General features: G+C 41.7%; 1 long non-coding RNA gene across 1 annotated transcript in view; it reads left to right on the plus strand.

Annotated features, from left to right (window-relative positions):
- Positions 1-200: 200 nt before the first annotated feature.
- The window catches only part of LOC144229839 (uncharacterized), a 14,586-nt gene continuing 1,562 nt past the window's right edge, over positions 201-13,224 (plus strand). The window contains exons 1-2 of the long non-coding RNA XR_013334622.1: positions 201-353; positions 8,306-8,378. This is a non-coding gene — a long non-coding RNA (uncharacterized LOC144229839). The remainder of the gene's footprint in view (positions 354-8,305; positions 8,379-13,224) is intronic.

Genomic DNA, 13,224 nt, shown 5'->3' on the forward strand with positions numbered 1-13,224 from the left:
CCTAGCCGCTCACCGCAAGAAGAAAAGCCACCCATTCGTTCCCCTCCCCTACCTCTCATCCTTTGCCCAGGAGCTGCCTTCATCGCAGTCACGCCCCTTCCTTCCGAGGAGCTTTCTGGCTGCCCAAGCTGGTAGACCCCCTGATTTATTCTTCCATCTCCGCTCTCTTTCGCCTCATCTTCTCTTAGTTCTCNCTGCCTGTCCACTGCCACCAAGGAGAGCCCGGACAGAGCAGCGAGGAGGGGACCAGGCGGGAGTTGGGGCTTCCCCCTGACCATCCCTGGCCTCCGGCCCGGGACCGAAGCCACTTGAGCGAGCAGAGAGTCGTCACCTTATCTTCGGTGCCTTCAGGGGTAGGAGACGCATGGTTACTTTTCGCGGGGAACTGGGGCAGGAATCCATGGTGGCTTGAACTTGATCGTGCCCTCGGCGTGAGTGAGTCGATCTAGATGCGTGTGGGGATGCCCGGGTGTTCTACTTTCTTTGCAGCTGGCCTTGAGTTTTCCAGGATGAGCAGCAACTCAGATCGGTTAAAGAGTGTGCGCTCCTTTCCCGTCTTACGGAGATGCTAGTGGGTACCACTACTCGATGGTACTTTTATTTCCTTTGCTCCTGGGGTGCTTGTAGGTATCTAGGTAATTAGGCACAAAAAAAGGGAAGGAACTTCAGGTCAACATTTACCTCAGAAGGAATGTCTACAGGCGTTTATCTCAGATTGCTAGATGCAGATGCGTTCCTCCTAGATGTTTAGAGTTGGGGTGGGGGCTCACACTCCCCTCCCCCGGGGGCTGTGAATTCTTGAAGTCTTAAAGTCTGGGAGTAATCTACAATGCTATACTCCTTTTGATATACGTGTGTGTGTGTGTGTGTATGTGTTTGGTGGTGAGGAGGGGATTGCGCGTTATCTGCTTTATAGATGTTAGTAATACGTTCTTCAGGATCATGCAGGTGCCTTGAGGGTCCCAAGCCTTGGTCACTGTACATTGGCACTTCAACAGCAAGAAGGATTTATTGATATGTGAAAACAAAGAAAAGGAAAAGTGAGAGGGAAAGTGACAGTCTTTGTAGTCTGGTAAATCGCCACTAATGATAGTTCAATGATAATTTGCAGCAAAGGACGAAATACAATTAAATGAGAGTAAAGGAACCCTTTGTGAGAAACAGCATTTTCAATCTCTCACATGTATTTTAGAAAGAATTGTAGAACACCTTGGAGTGTCTAATTTAGTTCTCCTATGTCCTCCTGCTGCTCCAAACCACCGCATTAAGAGTGGAAGTTGGGAGGCATTTAAAACTTTTTTGAATATAACCCTCTTCTCCCATTCAGAGAGGAAGATAATTAGTCACCATAATCTTCAATAATGGAGGGCTAAGGTTATTTAAGTCTCCTTGAACAAGGTTTTGTGAAACATCCTTTCCCAGGCCAGCCTTTGTGAAGCCTTCTCAGTTAGACCTTTCAACACTCTCATTTAATAGCTAAGAATACTTTGAAATACCATTTTGAATGCAGGATAAATTTTCACCCGTCTCCCACCTATCACCAATTGGACAAGCATGGCAAACTTTTAAGAATGGTGGCATTCAAAGACCACCAAGATGTTAACCAAGATGTCACCAATCCATTGCTTATTCACGAACAAATTATTTACTTACATTTTAAAATACTTGTGTTGGTTGATTTTAATGGGCAAAAGGAAAGCAGGAAGGGAGAGAAGGAACGTTACAGGGCGACAGTTTTAAAGGCTATCATCTTTCAGATCAGCTGGGAGGGAAAAGTTGGCCTGACCAAACTGCATTTTATAACTGGCCTGGGACATTTTAATAGCCAGGTGGTTGTAGAGTAGTTGCATCTATTTACAGATGATAACTCAGGTTCCAGTTATTCTGTATGGGTTTATCCGGTGTCATTTACAGACACTTTCTGGCACTACATCATACTTCATTTTAAGATACTTCTTTCTTTGGAAAAGTCTGCGGCTCCATAAAATTAAAAGTGCTTTTTCTAACTTCATGGCTAGATATGAAGTAAACCTCTGACCATGCTTGTTGTAGTTAGTTTTATGTGAAAGTTGGGGATCTGTTTACCAATTTAAAAGGTTTCAGAAGGAAATTTAAAAATTCATATTCGATACCATTTTGGATTTGGAAACTGAAAGCTCATTTCTGGTTGGTGAAGGAGGGATTATTAGACTAATGCATAGCCATGGCATTTTGTGGACTTGCTTTTTCTGAAGTTTTGTAAAGAGCAAATCAGACGCTTTCTAGAATGCCTTAAGAGGAGTCTATTCAGAACACAGAGGGATGGATGCTATGACCTTGGGGTCCCATTGAGTGCCAGAATTCTAAGAGGGTACATCTGCTTCTATGCCTCTCCTAGGAGCACTCTCCCAGGGCCTGTGCCTTCTTTAAAAGGGTGTCTTTTTAATTAAGNCCTTTTCCATTTGGAAACAAGAGGAGTTTCTCACACTCTCCTACTCCCCTCTTAAGGTTTCTTTTCCTTTCCCTCCAAAAAGTCCCCCAAAGTTCTCAGGATGGTTATAAGTTTTGTTTTGTTGGAGTGGAGGGGATGTTATCAGCAAGGAGAAGTAGAGGATATATTCGCTCTTGGGAAATGCTTGTGACCAGGTAGCCTCTTCCATGGAGACTGAGCATTTGGAATGCATGAGAACAGTCTATTCTTAGGGACTGTCTGGAAGAAACTGTCCTTTGCACCCATTAAGTGCAGCTAAAACCCACTGAAAAGGGTGGAGAGAGGTGTGTGTGGTCGTGGCGGAGCCTTTTAGGATGATACANCATCACCTCTTTCCCCCATGGATTCAGTGGGTTTAGAGATCTGCTTGACAAGTTAATTAGCTTGGGACTAAACCAATTTGTTCAGAATTGTGCTCCATTGATTTCCTGTCCCCAGGAATTTTTGTTGGTGGTTTTCTATGACGTGTTGTCTTTGGTCTTGCTTACTTCTTCGTTCCTTGCTGCCTTTTGTGGACTTTGGTCCAAAATCTAGGGTTCCACCCCCAAGTCAAAGGTTAGAATTTGGTCCTAGGAACTAAGGGGGCATTAAACATGCTGCCCATACTGCACTGCACTTTTCCATGGTGGGCTTCTGACCCCTTTTAACTCAGAGAAGGGAGGGAANAAAGAAGTAGCTTTCCTAGTTAGTGCCTTTGAGTTATGACTTGATATATAAAACTTCACTATAATGGGGGCCTTCTCAGAAACGTCTGTATTGCATAAAGGAAGACATTAGAATTTTGTTGTAACGATTATAGCTTGAATTAAGTGAGGCAATTATTTGGCCTCTGAAATCTTTTTGTTATATGGGATGGAGTTAATTTTCTAAATCATTCTGGCTTATAATAATGCTGGCCATGTTTAGCTCCAGCCTACAACCACTTGTAGATGGGAGGTAGTATGACCTTCTGGAAATAAATCAGACTTCACAGATATTGCTAAGTCTAAGGATAGGACTCTCTACCCCATGTTCGTAAAGAAATTTAATTCTGGTTATTGTATTTGAATAACCTAAGGGTCCAAAAAATTGCTTCTGGTAAATGACAGCAACTGATGCCATTTTTCATCGAATAATCTACAATAAACTTTCCTAGTGAGCCTCTTGGTGCATGGGATGTGGGCTCTAGGCCCATCTCTAACTCAGTTTACTACCCTTGGCAATTCCTCCTCTGTACATTGTGAGGAGCTGGACGGGGTGATTTTGAGAGCTGGTTCTGAAAAGTTTATGGTTCCCTTTCTAGACCACTACTTGGGATGTGAGTGTGAATGATTCGTACCAGAATGAGGTGGAGAGCAGTTGTTAGAAATACAATCATGTTGTTGTCTGGATGTAAAAAAAAAAAAAAAGCCTCTAAGCATATATCAATATAAATGCATTGTGTTTTGTATTTTAACAACATATCAAATTAAAAAGCTAAGATCCTGCCCAAAAATTCATCAAGAATCCTATCATCCTACCAGATCACCGGCTTTGATTTTTCCTAGTTCCTTTGAAGCCCTTGTTTCTGTTCTTAACATGAATTTTACATAGGTGTTGGGGGGGGGTCATAGAAATTTACAAAGTTTCTTTTAAATAAAAGCCCACCTAAGACTTAGTTTTGTAAACCTGTGTGGAAGAATGAATTCAGAACCTGACTGAGTACACACGAAGAATCATGTATGTTTGTTCCTCGAAATGCCAGGAGAGACTAACAGATTTAATAAGTAATCCCGAAACCTTTCTGTGAATTAGGGGTGTTTGTGTATCTACCAAGGCTGTTAACTCTACTCCGTTGACCTCCTGTTACCCCTCCCCACTTTCTTAAGAGAAAAGAAAACTAAGGTTCACTGTTTACTTTGTCTAAATCATTAGTAATGAGTTCTTAAATCAATGTATCATGATATACCATCAAGAGAGTACAAATTTGGATAGACTATAAAATTTCCCCAATAAGAAAGGAAAAGCAGAAAGGCACAAATGTTTTGTTTCATAGCTTTGAAAATAATATGTTTAAATTCGACTAGAAAAATAGTAAGGAAACTAAGGATTCGAAACAATTAAAGCCATGTAGGTGTGGCAGGATGACCCGCACATAATGGGTTCTTCACTTGAGGTCTTCACTGTATAGAGAAAGCTCAGTTACGTAGTCCTTTAACTTTCTTTTCATAGAGAAGGCATAATATACATATGATCTCCATTTTGGATGAATTCATTCCTGGAAACTGGTGGCTCATCAGAAATTAGATAAAATACCTTTAACCAGAATAGGAAAGTGAAATATGGGTTTTTAGTACTTAGAAAGTTCCAAATTAAGTACTTTTTAAATGCTATATATTCATGGGGAAAATGCAGATGGATATATTTGCTAATATCTCATAAGATAATTTTTGAAAATCTACTTTTTTTCAACTCTATAGGCTGTCCTCGACATTTGTAAAGTCACTTTCATTATTGCCCCAACTCCATGAAATAACATTAGACTCTGTGACTTGAAGCCAGGATGCAGGTTTCTGTGCCCAACCATCTCTGACTTGTCATGTGACCAAGGGTAAATGAATTAGCTGCTCTGAGCTTCAGTTACCCTTCTGGGAAGCAGGGATATTAATACCTCACAGAGGTGTTTAGGCATGCTTCATATTGGACACATGCTTTGAGGTCATTGGATGAAAGGTGTTTGCATGATGGCAGAGCAGGCTTATTATAAGGTCCTGAGCAGGTGTTCACTTTTAATGAGCTTTGCTCTTATAACTTACAGTGCCCTTTGGTGCCCCAGTGCCTTACTGACTATAATTGATCATCCCAACGTTTATATTATGGACCTTCATGGCTTATTTTTTTTTAAAAAGTAAAACATTTTCCTTCCATGGGGTGAGTTGAAGTTCGAGTAAGAGGACTCTAGCATCTTGCAAGGTGATGAAAAATACCTTCAAAAAGAGACATCAGTTGAAATGTGCCATAGAGATCAGTGAGTTCTTCAAAGCTCTTCCAAAAGATTAAAAGAGTAAAACAAATTTCGGCGTGTGTCTGTGTGTGTGAGTGTGTCTATGTATGTGTGTTTTAAGGGAGAAAGTTTTGAGTAATATTTGCTTGTGACACATACTGATGATAGCCAGTAACTGAAACCCAGCCATTGTAGTGTTTTATACACAGCTGGTTTTTATTAATGATGGAATATTTATGCTTGCTGTACAATTCGTGGCTCATTTCCATGTGTATGTCAGAACTCAAATACCCCCCAAAGCAACATTAAGATAACATTAAATATAAATGTGGCCAAGCTAGAAAGGGTGGATTTGGAGGGGTCTCCCTTATTCTTATTGGTGTTGCTTCAGATCACCATAACTGCCCCCCAACTTTAGGCACTGGTGCTGATGTATTTTTCCTTTATGTATTCCATAGCAAACCTCACATTCTGATCCTTTTGATATGGACAAATGATCCCCCCCTTCGTAATGTAGATGGAACTGATGTATGTGTTTTTTAAGAGCATATTTTCCCTGCACATGCTTCTCATTATCCGAGAGGCCTGGACTCAATCAGTAAAGGAGCAGAGAAACCACATAATTGAAAGGAGAATGACGGTGGTGCATACTTGGAATATTTGTGGGAAGGGGATTGCTGACATCAGAAAATGTAGTGGCCTGAGTGTTAACAGCATTGAAGAGAAATAAGCTTTCTGTGTTTCTGTGCATCGAGAATTATTTTTAAGGAGATAAAAATATGGGCCAGGTTTGACATCCTTTTACAAAGTTGCCCTGGAAACTTTGATGAAGGTTGTTATAGAATAGTTCAATTAAAACCTTCCCCATTAGGAAGCTAATTAGTACATCACTTACTCATTTTGGTTGTTTTCAAGGGGCAGGATTCACATTGAATTAATGGCACTTCTTTCCATGTGATAGCAAACTAAGATAAAAATCACAGATGGGGAAAATTATTTAGATAGACTATTTTGAAGAAATCTAATTTCCACTTTATTACATTTAGGTTTTCAGTTCAGATTTTTGTCTCACTCTGTTTATATACAGTGATCACATTTTATTTTAGTAACCAGTTTTACATTTTGGATCACGGGCTATAAACCAAAGCTTATTAATCTGAGTTTCCCATATGAATTGGAGAAATATGGTGAATGACAATAAGCCATTTTATTAAGGTAACATTTGTGGGTTTTGTCTGCAATTCATTTCTCTTTGCTGTGTGTGAGGGGGGAAGGGGGAGGCAAATTGATTTTTTTAATTTATTAAAAAAATTTTTTTATGTCTTTATTTTATTTTGAGAGACAGAGAGTGAGAGTGAGCGGGGGAGGGGCAGAGAGAGAGGGAGACACAGAATCTGAAGCAGGCTCCAGGCTTTGAGCTGTCAGCACAGAGCCCGACGTGCGGCTCGAACCCACAGACTGTGAGATCATGACCTGAGCTGAAGTCGGACGCTTAACCAACTGAGCCACCCAAGTGTCCCGATTTTTTAATGCAATTTTTGGAGCTAAGAAAGTTTGGATGACTCCCTCTACCCCCGAGAGCATTCTGTCTGCCTCAGGCTCTCAGTTAGGCTTCCTTGAGGGCAATGCAATGACTATTCTGATCTGGTACTTTGTGTGACTAGGCTAAGCGGTTGTCTCCTGGCAGCCTGAAGGAGCGTGGTCACGATGGGCTCCGGAGGGCAGGGTTCCTGGCGGGTTCTTTCTCCTGTACTCTTTTTTAGCGGACTGAATACTCATTCATGAGGTTTCAGGGCCATTTGCAGTAGCATAAGAACTCTGTAGCTAAATATGTAACATGGGTCTGCTGTGGTCCTCCCTGTTCCCCGTAACTAGTAGGGGACAGACGTGCTGTATGTATACTCCCTGATGCTGTTACGCTATGCCCACAGCATATGCCTACACTAGTTTCCGAGAGTAGGAAAGTTGGCTAGGTTCTCTGATTTGCACTTTAACTGATTTCACCCTAGGCCTTCCTGGGAAGGCAGAGTCTAGATTTACTTTTGCAGTGGCCATTCAGTCAAGACAGGTTCTCGGGCCCTGCAATCAGCGTGAGGAGGAGGGGCTGCCTTTGGGGAGTGACTCAGGCCCTTTGGTATGAAGATATGAAACTCTGGCTCCTGTCCATGCACCTGCTGGATGCCACACCTGCAGTCAGCACCTGAGCCCCAGTCAGACACAAAAACCAGACTGAAGGCAGATGGGGCTCCCTTAAAAGGGGTACAGCAGAAGAGGGAACTCCCAATGATGTTAGGGCAGCACCCCTGCAAATTCCATTTAACCGCTCCAGTGTTGATATGGGGAAACGTCTTAGATATTTTCTTATAGGTGCAGTGCACTGGCTTGCTCAAGATACTGTTAAGAGTTCTGAGAGAATTTCACTTTCCTAACGTATTTCTCTTCTGAACCGTCCTCTTAAAAACTGGAGAGTCGGGGCACCTGGGTGGCTCCATTAGTTGAGTGAGCGACTCGATTGCTCCTCAGGTCTTGATGTCATGGTTCATGAGTTTGAGCCCTGCATCGGGCTTTGCGCTGACAGCGCAGAGGTTGCTTGGGATTCTCTCTCTCTTTCTCTCTCTCTGCCCCTCCCCGCTGTCAAAATAAATAAATAAACATTTAAAAAAACAAACCCTGGAGAGAGCATTCCATAGAGGTCTGTGTCTAGTAACCCAGTATAGGGCGGGAAGTCACAAGACCTGGGTTCTGATCCTGGCCCCACCAGTAAGCCACAGTGAAACCTTGGTCAACTTAGTTATCATGAGCTGTCTGTTCTGGATTTAAGATTCTCCAGTTGTAAAATGGAATTAATCACATCTGCCTTTATTTCCTCACAGAGCTGCTGAGAAGGACAAATAGCAGAAGGGAAAGAGGCTTTCTCTCCTTGGAAGAAAGGCTAAGATACTAAAGGTAACAGAATTATTGTTTTTGGTTTTCTCTCTTTCACTCCTTGTCATCTTTCTGTTGCCTCTAGCAAAGTCTTTGGGAAGTTGTGATTTACTCAACATGCAGTATGCAACTCTTCTGCATATTTTATGTGCTAGTTCACGTTTTTGGTGTTGGGAAGGATATGGAGGAAGATCATGCACCCAGTCCATAACCTCTAATATCTTGCATGCTAGCAACTTCCAATTTCTGCCTTGCTACTTAGAAGCTTAAAAGACAAAATTAACTTTCTCTCTGTCTCTCTCTCTGTCTCTGTCTCTCTCCCTCTGTTTCTCTTTTTCTTTCTCTGCATTGCAACTGGGGACTTCTGTACCTGAAGCATGTACTCCAACGTCTAGATTGAAGGTATGGGTATGGGGTGGGGTATTTACCATGTGGTAAATAAAGAAATTTCTGTCTCACTACCACATGTGCAAAGTACCTGACACTGGAATGATCGGTTCAAGGGTCCATCCTTAATTTCATCCTTGGTTCTGCTCTGCTTCTGCCCTACACGTTCCAGCCCATTCTTTGACCTTACCTGTTATCCATATGCTAATGACTCCCAAAGATATATCTCAGCCTATCTTTGGCTCCTCCTTTTCCAACTTCCCCAGTATCAAACTGGTTATCAGATGTCTCATCTTTAGCTCATTGATCTTTTCCTCTGAGAAGCTTTGCTCAGGTGGCCCAGACGTTTTTGCAGGGTCCTCTGTGTTTCCCATTGTATTGTGTCCCCTCTGCTCGACTGGACTCTGGTTTATTTCTTTTTTTATCCACTCTGGGACCTATCCATTGCCTGGCTACAGTAAATGCTCAATAAATTTGGAAAATATGGTGTGGTCACGCTGCGATAGAGATGTGTTCAAAGTCCAGTGGCAATACCAAGGGAAAAGAATTAATTTTCCATATTGAGCAGTGGGAGGGGAGGGAAGATCGAGAAGGATTAGAGAAAAACCTTCAAGGAGAAGGTGGAAAGAGGACCTACCCTCTTCTGAGAGCTCTGACTAAGCAGCCCAGGAAAGAAATGCCTGTTGTCCCGGCTCTTGCCAAGCAGGGCGTCTCTGGCCTGTTGCCTTCTCTGCTTAGAACTGGATGACTTTTATGGTTGGGTCTGCAAATAAACCTCTGTCTATAACACATTGACCATCTAAGACAGGTGCCACTTAGTCATATAATATTAAACAGAGCTGACCTTAAATGTGGCACCTTAACTGGGGCTGAAAATAGAGGTACACACATAGGCTCCTTGGTCATGTATACTTAGTTCTATACAGAGAAAATGCCCTTACAGTATATTGAAGATTGGTATCTAAAAACTAACACATTCTCAAAATGTAGCAGGCTGGGTCACTAGAACTGAATGTCTTCAAGCTGACTGTCAGATCTTTCCAAGGGCAAAAATGAAACATGGTATAAGCCATTACAGGCCATGAACCTGTTCTCACCCACCTGATGCTTTTACTAATTAGCTTCTTGGCCGGGTGGCAATTTGGGGCAAGTGCATGCAAGCTGGCTTCACAGGGGAGCCCACATTCCACTCTGCCATTTCGCAAGTCACTGGGATACTACACTGCTTCTCTTGGTTTCTTTCCCTCCCAGGAGTCCTGCTCTGCCCTGGTGGAAAAATGGGAGAGGAGAAAGTTTCATTAAATGAAGGAGAGATTTCATGGGGCTTTGGTGTTTTCTAGTTTCATTTTTGTAGTGGGTTGTCTAAAAACATTCATGTACCTTGACCCATTAATTTCACTTCTGAGAGTCTATCATTAGGAAACAAATCCAAAATATTGAAAAGGCCAAGTCTCAAAGATGTTTTTTGTAACATTATTTAGAGTGGCACAAAACTGAGAGCCACGTAAATGTCTTAACAATTGGAGAATTGGGTAAGTGAATCTTGACACACTCATGTTGTGAAGTCTATACCGCAGTCTACACCATGGTGAAAGTGGTTATGATAAAGTGAAATGTAGGATCCGAACTTCTGTGTACATTAATATTTCATGGCTTTGTAAAACCACAAACACACATAGAAAAAACTAAAGGAAGTATTCTCTATTGGTAACCACGTTTAGTTCGAGGTACTGGGAGTATGAGTGATGTCTTCCTCTTAGTTACAAGTGTTTGCATGTTGTGTTTATATTACTTTTAAAGAAACTAAAAACAAAAATAAACATGAGTAGTATATCACCGATGATAGGAAATTGGTAAAGTAGGCAGCTTCTAGGTGTATTTTTAAACCTTTCTCAGTTTATGCTCAGTCTGGTTTCATGGACTACTTACCCCTTTTCTGAGGCAAGGAGATATGGGATGTGAGGACATGCTCTACTTTTCCCATGGAATGGATGTGTGTGGAAGGAGATGGCATGGTGATGGCAACAGTATTCTTGTTCCTAAATTTGCCACTGCTCATGTGCACTTCGGGGTTAATCATCTCCTGTTCCCTATGAATATGTTCAAGTTAATTGCTTTAGAGTACAGAAAAGTAAAACTGGGACCCAGTTGACCACACCTTTGAGTTACCATCTCAAACACAAGATAACTGACACTGATTGTCAGTAAGATTTGGAAATGCGAAGGAAGGCCTGTTGTGGTTCCTAAAATAATCTTACAACATAATCTAAATAGAGGTAGGTCTAGAAGCAAAGAGGTGGGGCCAGCTCAAACCCTTTTCTTAAGCCAGCGCTAGACTCAAAGTGAGGCCAAATTCTAAGTTGGTATGGCATTGACCAGACCAAGAACATAGGCCTGGAAATATTGATCAGTGGAGGTTCATGTTACATTCCGACCCACCTGCCAATCTTGGCCTAAAGAGGAAAGGCTTTGCAAGGTCTTTCTGCCATACTTCTAACTACACACATCTGTCTTCCCTCTTTGAATTTTTCCTCCTGCCATTAACAGTTTACTACTGATGGAATTGAAAATTGGTGGTAGTATTGAGCCAGGTCTATAGTCTCTTAAAACCAGAGCCCATTCAATTTAATAAATATTTATTAAGCATCTTATACATAGAATCTAATATGCTAGGTAATATATTATAGTGGAAGGACTGTTTCCTGAGGAGTAATAAAACCTGCATTCTGGCCCTGGCTCTGAACCTTGTCAAGCTCTAGTACCTTCATTATACAGAAAGAGGGGTTTGGACCACTAGATGGTCTCCTAAGAGTCTTTCTAGTTTTGGCCTTTGCTGATCTAAGAACCCTTGCATGCACAAAGACTAAGTGGCAAATAAAAGTTTTAAAGACAACCAAAAACTTTAATTTATAAACTTTCTGTGGTCTTCTAAAAAAAAAAAGGCCACTTTGAAATAATATTAAGAGGCAGATTTTATTGAGCCTTTACTATGTCCCAGGCTGTTTTGTACTTTACATGGATTACCTCCCTTAATCTTTATAATAGCTCTATGAGGTAGTAGCACTGTTATCCCTGTCTTGCAGGTGATGAAATAAGATTTGGGGAAGTCCAGAGAAATATATGAGGTCAGTTAATAACCCATAGATCTGGGATTTGAACTTAAGCAGTGTGAATCTAGGTCCAGGCTCTTAACCATGGTGTTTATACTGCCTGCCTGTCATCCATTGAAAGGTTAGGGGTAACCGGCAAAGGAACTATTATTTCTTACCTCCCAAAGGAAGGGAATTAGTATCCTGGATTGCAAGACTGTTGGGAAAGGTGTTCTCTAGGACTCTTCAGAACACAACATCAACCAACCTGAGAGGACATGAGAGAATTCAGGGGGCTATTTTGCCTCTCTCTTTGTATGTGAGGCTGTGTGTGTGTGTGTGTGTGTGTGTGTGTGTGTGCTGCACAAATATATCCACATAGATACATAGACATAGGGGAAGCTTTGAACTGGCTCCTTTCCATTTAGCTGGAAGTAAAATCATATGGAACAAATTGACCGAGATTTAGCAGAGACACAGGTATCCCAGACTTACGCTCTTCATCTTGATTGGCCAGAATAAGGATGGGGGGAAGACTAGGAAGAGGAGGTAGAAGGGATAGAAAGATCTTACAGGTATATTTTACAGCTTATTTGAAGGGTAGGAATTTGGTCTGCTCTGGTCACCTTGTAGCGTGGATTTTCTGGGACTTGGCTTGAGAAACATCTGGGCTCTCACTAATGGGTTCTGGTTCAACCAAAACTGAGTTTGATTGAGGTATACTGGGAGAGGCCAAGAATTTAGCTTGGCCCTGCTCCCCTGTTGTTATTACAGAAGAGCTGAATATGTAGATTCAAATTGTACTTTCAAAGAGAGAACCATGGATATCCTTTCTTCCCCTATCAATGTCCTCAGGGACAGCCTGTTTGTCCAGGAGAAACAAGGTTATTTTATTGATTGAAGATGATGTCAGGACCCTGGCAGTGGCGTGATTGAAGGTGTGGGCAGATTGAAGGTTGCAGAGTTTATACTACTATAGTTTTTGCACATGAGACAAGGAATCTTTTCCTTTCCTTTCGCTAATAAATACATGGACTAGTGTTTTCCTTCTTCTGTGACTCTAAACATGTAGATGAACTTAAGTTCCTGAAGAAAAAAAAATCCGTAAACTGGAGAGGAATCAGCAAAGCTCTTTTCTTAGGCTGATTTCTTTTCCTCTTTTAGACCAGAAACAAAAAAGGCCAGCGGGCGGGGTGGTGGGGAGGGACAATCTGTGTCCGGTTGACATAAAGTGATTGGGTTTTGAAAAGGATACGGAGGAGAGGGGACAAAATTAAGGGAAGAGAGTAAGATTTTGGACAAGTAAAGTTTTCTTTGTGAGAAGCTAGGTATGAGGAACAAACCAGTCAAAATCGGCATGAAGAATCTAAATATCACTGGAAAATAATTGT

The sequence above is a fragment of the Crocuta crocuta genome, unplaced genomic scaffold, assembly GCF_008692635.1.
Source record: "Crocuta crocuta isolate KB4526 unplaced genomic scaffold, BGI_CrCroc_1.0 scaffold1230, whole genome shotgun sequence".
In the NCBI taxonomy this organism is placed as follows: Eukaryota; Metazoa; Chordata; class Mammalia; order Carnivora; family Hyaenidae; genus Crocuta; species Crocuta crocuta.